This window comes from Belonocnema kinseyi, chromosome 5 (assembly GCF_010883055.1).
Source record: "Belonocnema kinseyi isolate 2016_QV_RU_SX_M_011 chromosome 5, B_treatae_v1, whole genome shotgun sequence".
Lineage (NCBI taxonomy): Eukaryota > Metazoa > Arthropoda > Insecta > Hymenoptera > Cynipidae > Belonocnema > Belonocnema kinseyi.
The window spans coordinates 18,405,256-18,419,332 of NC_046661.1; positions in this window are offsets into that span (position 1 = coordinate 18,405,256).

Sequence of the window (14,077 nt, forward strand, 5' to 3'; positions counted from 1 at the left end):
TGAATATAGATTCCGCATGTTTTACTGCTTCTCACTGACTTTGATTAAATTGGTTTGCCATTGTCTCAAGCAAGGAGTGGCGCAAAAAATTATAGGTTATGTTTCAAAATGTCGTTTTCGACAATTTTGTAGATATAAATTTTACATGTGTAATAATTTTGATATTATAGGGCACTTTAAAAATATGTGCAGGGACGTGCAATCTCTGAGCTCTTTAAAACAAACAAGGCAAAATTTGGTTGACGCCGCTAAGCTTGAGAGTGATAAAGAGAGTATAGATTCATTTCAATGCATGTGAAAACAAATAAAGTATGTTGAATAGTTTGTTTGAAGTTATTTTCTTCCTATTGAGTAACCTTCGGGTGTCATTGGTAATAAAATGATTTCCTCCAAATGCTTATTCTCTTTGAAGCTTTTCCTCTGTTTTTGAGTTTCGCGCGCTATCTTTTTCCTGGGAATGGTGACTCAGTTAGTAGCGTGATGTTTCTACGTTGCGCAGGCCCTGGTCTTTTTCCTGGCTGCAGTGCTCGTAACGAGTGCCCCGAACTCTTCTGCGCATGCGTCGCACTCAGTCTCTGATTCGTTGCTGTTCGCGCGCAATTTGAAATGCTAAAAAATAACATTTTTATTGTTTATCGTGAATAATATCATTTTAACTTATATAAATGTTTATTAAACCGATATTAATGAATCTTAATAAAAACAAGAATTTATCAGTGCATACTGTGAGTAAAAAATATCCTTTGATACTCACTTGTATTTTTCTTGCATATTTCTCATTATTCAAAAAATTTTGTTATTTAAAGTTTATTAAAATATTAAAATTTATCGACAATCTTGATTTTAATGAAAATGTTTAACAATAAAAAAATTATTTTTTAGCATTTCAAATTGCGCGCAAACAGCAACGAATCAGAGATCGAGCGCGATGCATGCGTGGAAGAGTTCGGGGCACTCGTTACGAGAAGTGCCTGCCTGTTCAGTTTTAACCAATGGGTAGGCTATTGTAGTCATTTAGAATGTGCAAACGATCTAAAATCAAGCATTTTCTATGCAATTAAAGTATTTAGTTCTTAAATTTAGATTCAGTGCGTCTTTACCATTCTGTTCTTCGTTAAGTGATGTTTCCGACTCTATTATCTTCTGATGTTATAGGATGTGTCGACTCGGAAGTCGCATTACTTTTAGTAGCGTCGAGATCGATCGTTTGGTGAATGACTGTGGTCTTAGCTTCCGGAGTCTAAATCTCTGCTAATTTCCCAAAAAAAAAAATTTTTTATTTCAAAGGGATCCCTTGTTAATATCCTTGCTGGATAGGCTCTGGGACCTATATTTGCTTAAGACGATCTGAAGATGCCTCATGATACCTGGCGTCTTAGCGATCCTTCACTATTCTTCTGCGCTGAGCTGGCTCTCGAAGCTACTCTATTAGTTTTTAGTGATATATTTCAATTGAATTATTCATGAACTCTGTTCCGCACCACCATATAGTCGAGTAGACGGTGCATTTTTTTGCGTGGCAATGCCCAGTAGGTTTAGGTTGATGTGTAAGAAGAAAGAGCAGTAAAGGGAGAAAAATCTGGAAGAGGATTTGAGAAGTGTTAAGAGAGAAGGAGACGTCTGGAAGATAATTAATAGGTTCAGGAAACGTAGGGTGGGGATAAGTGAGAAGATAGGGAGTGAGGAATAGAGGGAATTTTTCAGAGATTCATTTCTGGGATCAGATACACGGAAGAGATGATAAAGGCATTAAAAGAACGAGGTACATGGAAGAAGAGGGGATGAATGATAAATAGATAGAGAAGCAGATGGCATGTTGGTGGCGATAGTGAAAAAGTGTGCAGTGACAGACGATGAGAAGTTTTTACGGAATCTGTGTGGAAAGTGTGAGTGGAGTATGAGGGTGGAAGTCCAGGAGGTTGGTATGATTGTGAGGGGTACATTGGGAAGATATAAATTAATTTACATTGTATTTGGGGGCGGGGGGGGGTGGAATTTGGCAAAATAGGGAAAGTGAGGTTAGGTTTTCAAGGGAGCGTAGTAGTTTTGTGATCAGGAGTTTGTACCTCCATGGCGGACAAGGGTAGTTCTTGTAGTGCTGTGGGATGTTAGGGGTGAGAAAAAGGTGTCTAAAAGGGGATGTGAGGGGTGAAATAGGGTAAAGAAACTGACATTTCAAGGCATTTAGCGACAGCAGCCTTAAGAGGCATCTGTTGGCTGCAGTGCGTACTTGGGTGTATGGATAGGTTACAGTTACGGAGGGAAGAGCGGGAGGTGGGCAGCGAGAGTACTGGCAGTGCTGGTAGTGAATGAGATCAGGAGAAAATTTCCAGAAGGACACGACGGCCAGCTGTGCGTGGCCCGGTGTAGAGTGGCGCGTCAGGGAAGGGGAAGAATCGGAGCGAAGGAAGCGATGCTTAGCCCAACGCTTTTTGCAAATTTGATCGCAAATATGGAAAGTAAGCTAGCGACCACAGTGGTAGGAGGAGTTAGGGTAGGAGGAGTCAGTATATACTCACTCGCATATGCAGATGGTTATGGTGTTCAGGAAAGGAGGTGGGAGAGTTTTGGAAGGCGAGTGGAAGTGAAAGAGAAATGCGGTACGGGAGGTGAAAGAATTGATGTATCTATGCTTTCTGTTTGGAAGGTATGAAGGAGTTCATGGCATTATAAAATAGAGAGTGAGAAGAGCAAATGTTGTGATAAGGCAGGTGTGGGGACTTGGAAAGAGGTTGTTCACAGATGATTTTGTAAGGAGAATAAAATTGTTCGATTAGCTGGTATTGAGTCTCTTATTTAATGAAGTGGATGTGTAGGGGTGGAACGTAAGTAAGGAGGTAAATAAGATGCAGGAGAGGTATGTAAAGTGTTCACTGGGGATGGCAAGAAATACTTCTAACTATATTGTCAGGAGGGAGATAGGAAGAACGAGTTCAGGGATTATAACATGGAGTCGAGCGTGAAAATATAAGGAGAAATTTTTGAAAGAGGGGAATAAAAGATGGTTAGGGGGTGTTAGTAAGAGCAGGAAATTAGACATAGGGGGGGGGGATGAAAAGGTATTTCAAAAAGTATGGATTGCAGATGGATGAAGTGATAAGGATGCACGAGGCAGGAAGCAAGGTATATGAAATGGGTAAAAACAATGGCCTTAAGAGAGCAGGCAGAAGGTGAGGAGAGAATCAGGAAGTCAACGTTTAACGGGAACTATGTGTGGATTATGCCAAGGGAGAGAACGCAATATTTTTATGAGAAAGGAGAGAAAGGAAGTAAAGGACTAATAGCGACAAGGAGATGCGAATATATAGAGGATTTTAATACGCTCTGGCTTTCTGGAGAGAAGAGGGTGCGTGGGTTTTGCGGGAAAGGGGAAGGAAAAAGTAGAACACTGGTTGGAGGAGTGTAAAGAGGTGAAAAGGAGTGGAATAAGCATGGCGGTATTGTTGACGAAAGGGGGTGGCGCAAAATGGCAGTAAAAATTGTAAATATCGTAAATAGTAGATAATTATTAGATATTAGCTGCAGAGGCACAGGATGACAACACGAGGCAAAGCGAGAAAGTAGTGACATTTGTGCGAGGCAAGGCGAAGTTGGGCAAATATTGTAAAAATTATTTGAAATTTCAATGTAAATATAAAAAATACCCTAATGACTTTAATAATTATCTGAAAATTAAAAGCGATCGGTAACCCCATTTTTTTAGGTTCGCCAGCAAAAAAAATATTGAGGGAATATTAGAGTTGAAACCATTTCCATTGAGCCATTTGTTTCTTATGATTAAATAAAGATTTTTAAGCAGTTTCATAACAATTCAGTTAAAATTGACGAAAATATAAATTTTTTAAGAAAGCAAGCCACGCTGCTAACGGCGAGCATGCTGTCAAAAACCACCTTTTTTGGACAAAAATCAACCAACACTGCACTTCTTAACAGATTTTGATGATTTGATTCAACATAAATTGTTATTATTTATCAACAAACTTAAAACTTCTTGTTGCTAAACTTTTCCGTGATACCAATTCTGCTACGACTTGGAAATTCACTTTAAAAAGGTCATAAATTAATATGATTACTAACTAAAAATAACTTTTAGTGGCTAAATGTAACAACAAAAATGGTTAAGAATGTTATATAAAGTATCACAGATAATTATATGCTGTTACAATAAACTCAGAATAGCTCATTATTGTAATTATTAAACAATATTTATAAAGAAATGCACATTTTGACCTTTGTTTGTTAAAAAGGCTTGATTTTTTTGCTGTATCAACCTAAAACGTCTTGCCAAACTCCCCTTGCTATCATATTTTCCATATTGTTTAAAAAATGTAAATTTTTTTCAACAATTTCTATGAATAAATGCACATTTTAACCATTTACTTATGAATAGGATTGATCTTCTTTTGCGGAATCAACTTGAAATATCTTATCAAAGACACCTTGCAGTCATATTTTTTATAGTGAGCAAAAAGTGTTAAATATTTAAGCAATTTGTATAGACAAATGCACATTTTGACCATTTTTTATGAATAGATTTAATTTTTTACGGAATTAATTCGAAATTTCTTAAAAAATACTCTTTGCTATTCTATTTTTAAAAGCTACAGACAGTGATAATTATTCAAACAATATTTATTAAAAAATGCACATTTTGATCGTCTTTTCATTAATAGGTTTGATTTTCTTTCGAAATGAATGCGAAATATCTTGCAAAAAACTCCTTGCTGTAATCTTTTCAATAGTAGCAAAATTAGATAGACAGATTATTTAAGAATCAATCAAGATATGAACGTGCTTCAAATCAAGACGGATAAAAGATGGAGTGGACCGTTTCCCATGCGATCCTAACTTATTTCTTGAGATAGAGCAATTGAAGGTCTTCATCAATAAATCAAAATTGTTTCCTCAGAGAAAACAAAGTAAGCTCTGAATCTACGATACTTAGTTATTTTATGAAAGATAAAAAGTGAAGCTGTGCGATCTTCAGTGATTTGTGGAAAGAGAATAAGTGGTTATGTGCCCTTTAGTTGTTTCTTTTAAGAAGTTAAATGATTAAAAGCTGGTTTGGAAAAGGAGAAGTGTGGTTTGGATCCTGAAATCATTAGCTTTTTTGTTTATCATTTAGTTTTCGGATTCGTTCCCAACCGTTTCAATATCCTAAAGTAAAATTTAGCCTGGCTCCTGAAGTTCTGATTTTTTTTAAATAGTCAGTAATCATGTGTAGTCTTTAACCAAATTATAACTAGTTTCGCAATCAAGTTTTTCTGCAAAATGTCTGCAAATCATGCAAATGAATTGTTTTTTAAGACTCTGAATATGCTTTTTGAGAGACATGTTCCGAAATTTGCTAATTGTAATAAGGATATGAAATATCCGAAGTGGGTTACAAAAGAAATCATTAAAGACATATCACTAAAAAATAAATATAAGAAAAAATATGATTTTATGATAGATCCTTATTATGTTAACATGTTAGCACAGGTTAAAAACAAATATAAGATGTGCCTTAAATCTTCTCGCAAGTTGTATAACAAAACCATTTTAAAAAATCAGGACTAGACCTTCCTTATTTTGGTCTTACATAAATAACTTGAATCTAGAATTCCGGGCATAATAAGATACCAGGGGGAGATAATCATTGACCCCATTAGATTGTTCTTGCTTTTGCTAAATTTTCTGTAAAGTTTAAAATCCTACTACCCTTTTGCTACCAGACTGGAAAGACGGGCCTGTGGACATACATAGTTCTGTTCCCCAGATAGCAGCAAAAAATATCTTAGATGCAATTAACAAAATCCCAAATAAGTAAACCTCTTCTCCGAACAAAATCCCTTATACGCTTAGCACGACTTGCTCAAATTTGTTGTCCCTTCATCAAACATTTTAGTGAACTTATCTCTAAGGAATGGCTATTTTCCAAAAATTTGGAAAACTACTTGAATTTGCCCAGTCTTGAAAATGGGTGTCAAGACGGAAGTAGATAACTACACTTCCAAATCTTTATCTTGTGGTTTATCAAAGGTCTTCAAGATTTGTATTTATAATATAATATTAACCGCAGTATATAAAGTATTTTCTCTGCAGCTGCACGGATTTGTTCTACGTAGATCCAGAATTACAAATCTGCTAATTTTTACTTAATTTGTTAGAACTCAACTAATTGACTATAACCAATGTAATGTGATATTTACGGATTTCATAAAGGCATTTAATAAAGTTGTTTACGAGGTATTAATCAAACTATAAGTAGGCTAGATTTAGACTCCAATTTCATACGCTTAGTATATACATACCTATCTGATAGGGAAATTTTTGTGGTATATGTCGGATAAACCTTTTAGTCTTTAACACCAACATCCGGAGTATCTTGAGGTTCAAATCTAGGACCACTGATTTTTATTGCGTCTGTCAATGATCTGTCTATGATCGTAAGTATACTAAACAAATACTTGATCTAAACTCACGTGAAAACCTACAACAAAATGTTGACAAATCTTCAGATTTGTGTAAGGTCAATAATTAAGAACTTAACACTTTTAAATGCAAAGTTTTGTATTTTCTCAAAAACCGTAATATTTTTGTTCAGCTATGGTGAGCTGTTGAAGATAACCTTACAATTTCATAAGAACTGCTAAAATATTTTTCAAAATGATATAGTTTTTTAGCAAATCAAAAATTAAAATTTTGTAATTTTCCTCGGATCGTTCGATTGACCTAAGAATTCCTCATCATATGACAGAAAACCCAACCGAATATGTATATTAGGTAAAAAACTACAGAATTTGAAAAAATATTTTTGAAATTTTGATGAACTTGTAAGGTTATTTTCAACATTTCACCATTCCGGAACAAAATTTTCTTCAGCCAAACAGTGAAACATGTGTTCCTATATTGTGTGTGTAGAATACCATATTTACATGCCAAAATATAATGACCTCTGGCAGACCTCATTGCAAAATTTTAACTGGAATAAATTTAGATCATTTCTCAGTTTCTCAAAACTAATGTACCACTTGATCATGCCGCGCGAAACAAAGAACAAATCTATCTATCATTAGCTTTGATCAATCAGTCTTCTCTATACATAATGAGTGATAATCTTAATAAATTATTTACAAACACGCAGCATTCTATAGATTTACTCGTTATATCATTAGAAACCTTATTTAATGCTGTAGTGGAATTTCTTACAAAAACTAAAGCTTAACTTTTGCGAAAATATATGTGTAATAGAGTAATAATTTATAACATTATACTGATCATAGGTTGTATCTATATCTCATTACATATTTATATAACTACGTTGTAGCTCTGTAATTGGTGTAAAGTATTCACCTTAAAATGTGCTCAATATGAATATGAATATGAATGTTTTTCTATTCTGTTCAGGATCTTGTTCCTCATACATTTTTTAATAAGCGTTTTAATTGCGCGTTGCTTAGAATCACCTTTAACGCAAAAAATTGTATATGCGCATAACAGATAATATATATATTCTTATCAGGACAAATGTGTTCAGTTTCGCGAAATAATAAATTATCGCTTATGATGAACATTCAGCTATATTTTACAGCATTAGTTTTTCGAAAAGTCATTTGAGTTACATCAGTTAATTCATATCTTTTGCTTCACTTAACTTCGGAAAATATTATGCAGGCACAACTTACACAATAAATAATTTAGATTTATGCGAGAAGCTGTGGGAAATTGCTTGCAATCACAGAAATACAAAATAACAGTTATTGCTTGATGACAAAAGTAGCTGAGATTTCTACTTTGACAACCATTTAAAGCAAATTGGAAATAATTTGACAACACAATTTTATCCACAGTGAATTAAAAATGGCGATCTGTATAATGGAAAAAATAGTCCTAGCTAAATACTCCGATTTTTTATAAGAATCTTTCATAGCTGAATTCAAAGATGAAGCTATAGAAGTTCCATCAAGTCGTAGTTTCGTAAAAGGAGGTCTGCCTTAAAGTGAATGTGACAGGATCCCAGAAAACGAAGAGAAGGCGCATAGATAATCTTGCTGCTAATTATAGCGCAGAAGAGGTGACAAAAATACTCGAAACAAAATAAAGTAAATCTAACGTAACAAAACCGAGTAAAAAGCTAAAACCGGATGATCTTTCAGCAATGTATATGGACATGGATCTGTCTGAAAGGATGGGGGGGGGGGGTAAAAAAGAATACATCATAAAGCATTTCAGGTAAAATGTTTTTATCCACGTTATTCGGAGCAGAGAAAGACAAAAGAAACTTGTTATCCTGAATATAAAGATATATCGGAATGTAAAGCAGAATTAGATTTCATACCGTTCTTCGAACACAAGATAAAGAGAATTCTTGTATCTCGGTTGAAAACAGACGATAAATATATTGATGATGATGATCAGAATAATGGTAATATTAACGATAATAATGAGATCGAAGCTAATAGTGCTCATGATGCAGATGATATTGATGTTAATCATGAGGAAAATTAATATAATAGTAATTTATGTGTCGCTGTGCAGTACTGTTTTCATTATATCATTCACACCGCGCCAGCTTGAATTGGATGATTGTGTGTGTCATATGTACAGGATTGGATGAGCAACTGATCAAATAATTCCACACAATATTACAAGTAGTTACTTGTGGAAAAAAGTTAGACTGTGATAAGCTTAAAGCCTATTGCTGGAAAACTGCATAACGTTGCATAAAACTGTATGTACTCTTGGTACCAAGTGCCTCTATCAGTACATAAACTTCTGATTCATGAAAATGAAATCATCCGATGTTTTGGTTTGCCGTTTGGATGGTTAATAGAAAAACGTTGGACTATAAGTGTTTACCTTTTTCTGTATTAAGTAGAGAAACAAGTCATGAAAATAAAGGTAAAAAAGAAGAGGTTACGATAATTCTTTTAAAACGTATCGGTCACTGTTGAGAACCTCATCAGTCAAAGAAAAACATTCATTAAGTCTGTAAAAACCACTAAAATAATGTAGAATATATGATTTACAGAGAAAAAATTTTTTTTTCCAATAAAATAATGGTTCTTTAATAAAAGGAGGCCCTCAATTTCAAATCAATATGAGAAGTGATAAATATGATATCAGTGAAAAGGTGAAAGATCAATATGCAAAACAAACAAACATACCTGGTATGATTTGAAAATCGAAGTGTAAGTCAGAGTGAAAATTCAAGAGAAACACAATAAACATGCTTATATAAATATATAAAAAAATAAGTAATAATATAAACAAATAAGGTCGAAAGGCCGACATCCCGCTTAGATGTGAAGACGACTGACTGAACAACTGAAGGTGAGTTATGAGAAAATAAACAAGAAAAACAGAATTTGATAAAAGGGTTGATAAAGTAAAATGGAACTTTAACAATATGAAAATTAAAATATTGTAAGAGATTTATAAATTTCAGGAAATAAATTTTTTTATATCAGAGATTAACAGTATTTGATACTTTGTTGATTAAAAAGTTTTAAATAATTTGTCTACGAGCTCTATTGTTCTCCATTAATAAGATCTAAAAATTATCTAAATTAAAATTATGACTGGTATCAATATAGTGTTTAGTAAGAGCAGAATGAGCAACTGTGTCAGAATGGGAAATAGAATACCTAAGCTCACGACGGCGGGTTTCGATAGGTCTACCAGTCTTACCTACATAATAAAATGGACAGATAGTGCAATTGTATTTATAAAGAACTCCGGGAATTTTCCTTTTAGAAAGTGGTTCTTTAAGAATGTTAAAGTTTTTTGCGAAACTATTAGTTGGATTCAATGAACATAAGATAAGTTTTTGTTTTTATTAGATTTAGAAGTTTCTTTCTTTAAACAGTTTTTGATTTGATACGAGTAGGTTGGAAAACCATTCTCTTTTAAAATATAACTGATCAAATTAGTGTTTTTGATTTTAAATTCTGGATCTGAAATTCTCGGAATTCTGTAAAAAAGGCCCGTAAAAAAGACCAAACCAATTTTTTGGCAAAAATGATTAAAAGAGTTAAAATTGAAATAACGTCCAGACCAAACTTTCTTTTGATACAAATCAATTTTTACAACCATAATCTCAAATTTAAGTTGATTTTTATATCTTAAAAAGGAAACATTATTCATAATAATTTAACAACATTTATTTCTAATCGAAATTTGTGCAATCTCACTTTAGAATGAACAACAATACAAAAAACAAAACTGGTTCTGGTGAACGAATCACTAACACGCTCCACAACTTGAAGGAACAGATGAAAAATACACAATTAATAGAATTGTTGATTTCCAGTTAAGCACAGTTACTCACAAGTTTAGTAGGAGATCTCAAAACTTCTCAAGCCCAAAAGTGATTTTATGGAAGAGAGAGTTTGCTAAACCTTGTGAATGAGGGTGAACTTGGTCAAGAAGCACTATAAGTTAGGACCGTATGAGTCGCGAACAACAATTTTACTATAAAAAAGAGATGTTTGCTAGACTAAAATCGTAGGAAAGCTTTGAGAAGTAATCAGAACTAATGAAACTCTTTTAATTTAATTTATACTTTGCTTATATTTTAAATGTTTATTAACAGTCCGTGGATCGATCGAAGCAAAGTAGAAAGAGGACTACAAAAAGAGTACTTAAAATATATTCTATAAAATACTTGTATCAATAGGTAAATGACTTATTTTAGTGATAGGTCGCTTAAAAGTTGAGCTTTGCGTCTTGACGGTAACCACTTGTGTGTATGCACCCCTGCCTGGATGAACTTCAAGAACTCGTCCCAATGGCTATTTAGAAGGTGGATATCTCTCGTCAATGATCAGAACCAAAGAGCCCTTCTCCAAAAATTCAGTAGGCTGGTTCCACTTATAAATCGTTTCTTAGCGTTGCAGACAATCCTTCAACCATCTTGTCCAAAAGCCCTCCAACATCTGTCGTAAAAGATATCATGGTTGGAGACGTGATACCTTGATATCAGCCAAGGAAGCTTCAGGAACGACAGCTAGCGAACTTCCGAATCAGAAAGTAACCTGGTGTCAGAACTGCGTGGTAATGCGGATCCTCAGTAAGTGGACAAAGTGGCCTAGAATTGAGAACTGCTTCCATCTGTGCTAGTAAGGCAGTCATTTCTTCATGAGTGACAAGATGATCTCCTATAACACGACGGAAGTGATACTTGTCCGATTTTACTCCTGCTTCTCATTCGACGTCGAAATGAATGGCCGCTGGAGGCTTAAACAGCCATTGAGTTCCATCATTGGTCAGAAAAGATTCGAGTTTCTCAAACTCGTTTCAGGATAATAAGAATAAAACTCGAAGTTCTGCATCTGCTTTCTTTAGGTTAGTCCCGCAGTTACTAAGCAAGGTAGCACAGATACCTCGCCTAGCTGTAAACCTCTTGTAAGCTGCGACGAAATCATCTGCAGCGTAATCTGTAACCAATTCTAGGTGGATAGCTGAAGTAGAATTGCAGACGAATAAAGCAATATATGCTTTTTAAGTACGAGCCGCCTGCTCTTTCTAAGTTTTGAGATTCATAGGTCTGGCGTAGTCAACACTAGGATAGAGGAATGGACGGAAAGTGTGACTCGATGTGCAGGCAGTTTTCGCATTAACTGGTGGGCTCGTTTTTGGTGAAATCTTGCGCATCTAACGCATTTCCATATTCAAAAACTAATTGGAGCTCATCCTCCAAGAATCCAGAATGACCAGGTGATTGGAAATCAGGATCTGAAAATTGAATTCCTTCCAAATGCGGCCATCACACGTTGGTTGTATCGATAACTGAAATATTTTATGTAAGTTTTCAAAGAATATGAGCAGTGACAATGCATACAGATGAAGACTTAAAATGAGTTTTCAGCTTGACTGAAACAGAGCATCGCGTTTGCCCTGCTTCCACAGCACCAACCCTCTTAATTTTTGACGATGGGTGTTGCCTTGGCAAGTAAAGATAATGAGCCACTCTCTTCGTGATGATAGAGATTTGAGAATCTGGATCGATATGTGCTCTAACTTTCATCCGCTCACCCATGCCCGAGATCACGATGAGCTGAATCGTAGCCAGAAGTGTCCAATGTGGCGATTAGGTCTAGTTAACGGCAACAAAGTTGATTTAAACCCTTAAATCTGAAGTTGAAGATTCTGGCTTATTGTTTGGGATACCTTAATAAATGGTAGAATTACATTCTTTCCACATTTATTACAGTGCCTGGTTGAAAGACAGGCGGATACTCAATGTAAGCGAAGACAATTGAAACATGCGTTATTTTTATGATGATTTCCAGCCTCTGTTGACTTGATTGATTGTATATTCTGGACAGTTACCGGCATGGCGATCCAAACAGCAAATTCCGAATTTGCTGGAAGTACTCGTAGCATATTTCCAAAAACTAAATAAGCCTTACCTGACTGCTGATTAGATATAAATCCCGGTCTTCGTGATTTTTTTACGGCTTGAAGTGTCAGCAATCTTGTCATCAGAAACTCGCTGAGTTGCCTTTATGTTGGAGGTTCCCTAGAAGATCCTCATTTGTGTTTTCAAGCCTTAACTGATTCAGAATCTAATCGTTTGACAGCTATAAAAACTAGAACATCATCCCATGTTTGGACTGGTCGGCCTAGGGTTTCCAAAGTGCGATAGATTTGAGTTATGTTTGCGAATAGGCTCTTCAGCTCAGTTGCTGATTCTTTTGTCTTCCTTTGATAGTCAATAAGGAATTCAAGGCTGTGTTAACTAATAAACATTTATTTTCGTGAAAGGAAACAAAAGAATCACAGGCCTTTTGAAAATTACAAATAGTTAGTATAGTGTTGTTCAAAAGATGAGCTGCAGTGTTCGAAATCATCATTCAATCGGAAAGATCCTTGAAAGGCAGTCATTCGGAAGGTGACCCAACAAAAGTTTGTAAATTTAGCTGGGGAAGACGCGGGCCTAACCTAAACATTGCTGTAAAGCCAGAAGCTTCTGATCCTGACTGTGCCGAGGGTGACCTGATTCTATTCTCTCAAAATTCGATCCCATAGAGAGCTAATTTTGTCGAGTGCTTCACGATAATATCCCTGCGATGTTTCAAACGTGTTTTTCTTGAAGTACGAATATTCAAGTAAACTTTACTCCTCCCATAAATCCAGCTGTCTCATGGAAATATTGATGACGTCATGATTTATTACGAACTTTTAACAAGCTTCCTTGAGAGCGCTCCAGCAAGCTGCAACTCGGCTTGAAGTAGTTTTTGACGACCAAAACTCAATAAATTCTCCACTGCACTCGCGATAAAATCCATGTGAGATGTTTGCTTATCGATGTGATTTTCGATGTGGCTCACTTTTCTTTTTATTTTTTAGTATTCATATTTAGTTTCTTGCATTTTCTGTATTCCATAAGGCCTCTAACTTCCAGCATTCTCTGAATTCTTTGAATTCTCTGCATTTCTTGAAATCACGAAATTCCATGAATTCACTCACCTCCTTGAATTCTTTGAATTCCTTCAATTGTCTTAATACCTTGACTTCTCTGAATTTCTCGAATTTTCTGATTTCCGTGAATACTCTAAATTCCCAGAATTCTCTAAATTCCTTGAACTTCTTGAATTTAATGAATTCCTTGAATTGCGTGAATTTCTTGAATTCATGCAATTCTCTGAATCCCTTGAATTATCTGATTTCCCAGAATTCTTCTAATTTCTTCAATTCCCTGAGTTTCTTGAATTCTCTAAATTGCTTGAATGGTCTGAATGCCTTGAATTTTCTGAATTTTCTTGAATTCTCTAAATTCCTTCAATTCTCTGATTGTCGTGAAATATCTGAATACATTAAAATCCTCGAATTCTGTTAATTCAATGAATTCTCTGAATTCATTTAATTTTCTGAATTCCTGGAATTTTGTGTACTCCTTGAGGCCCCTAAGTTTCTGCATTCTTATAATTTCTTGAATTCTCTGAATTTCTTGAATTCTCTGAATTCCTTGAATTGTCTAAATTCCATAAATTCTATGAATTCCCTTACTTCTCTGAATTCATTGAATTTTCTGAATTGCTGGAATTTTCTGTATTCCTTGAGGCCCCTAACTTTCTGCATTATTAGAATT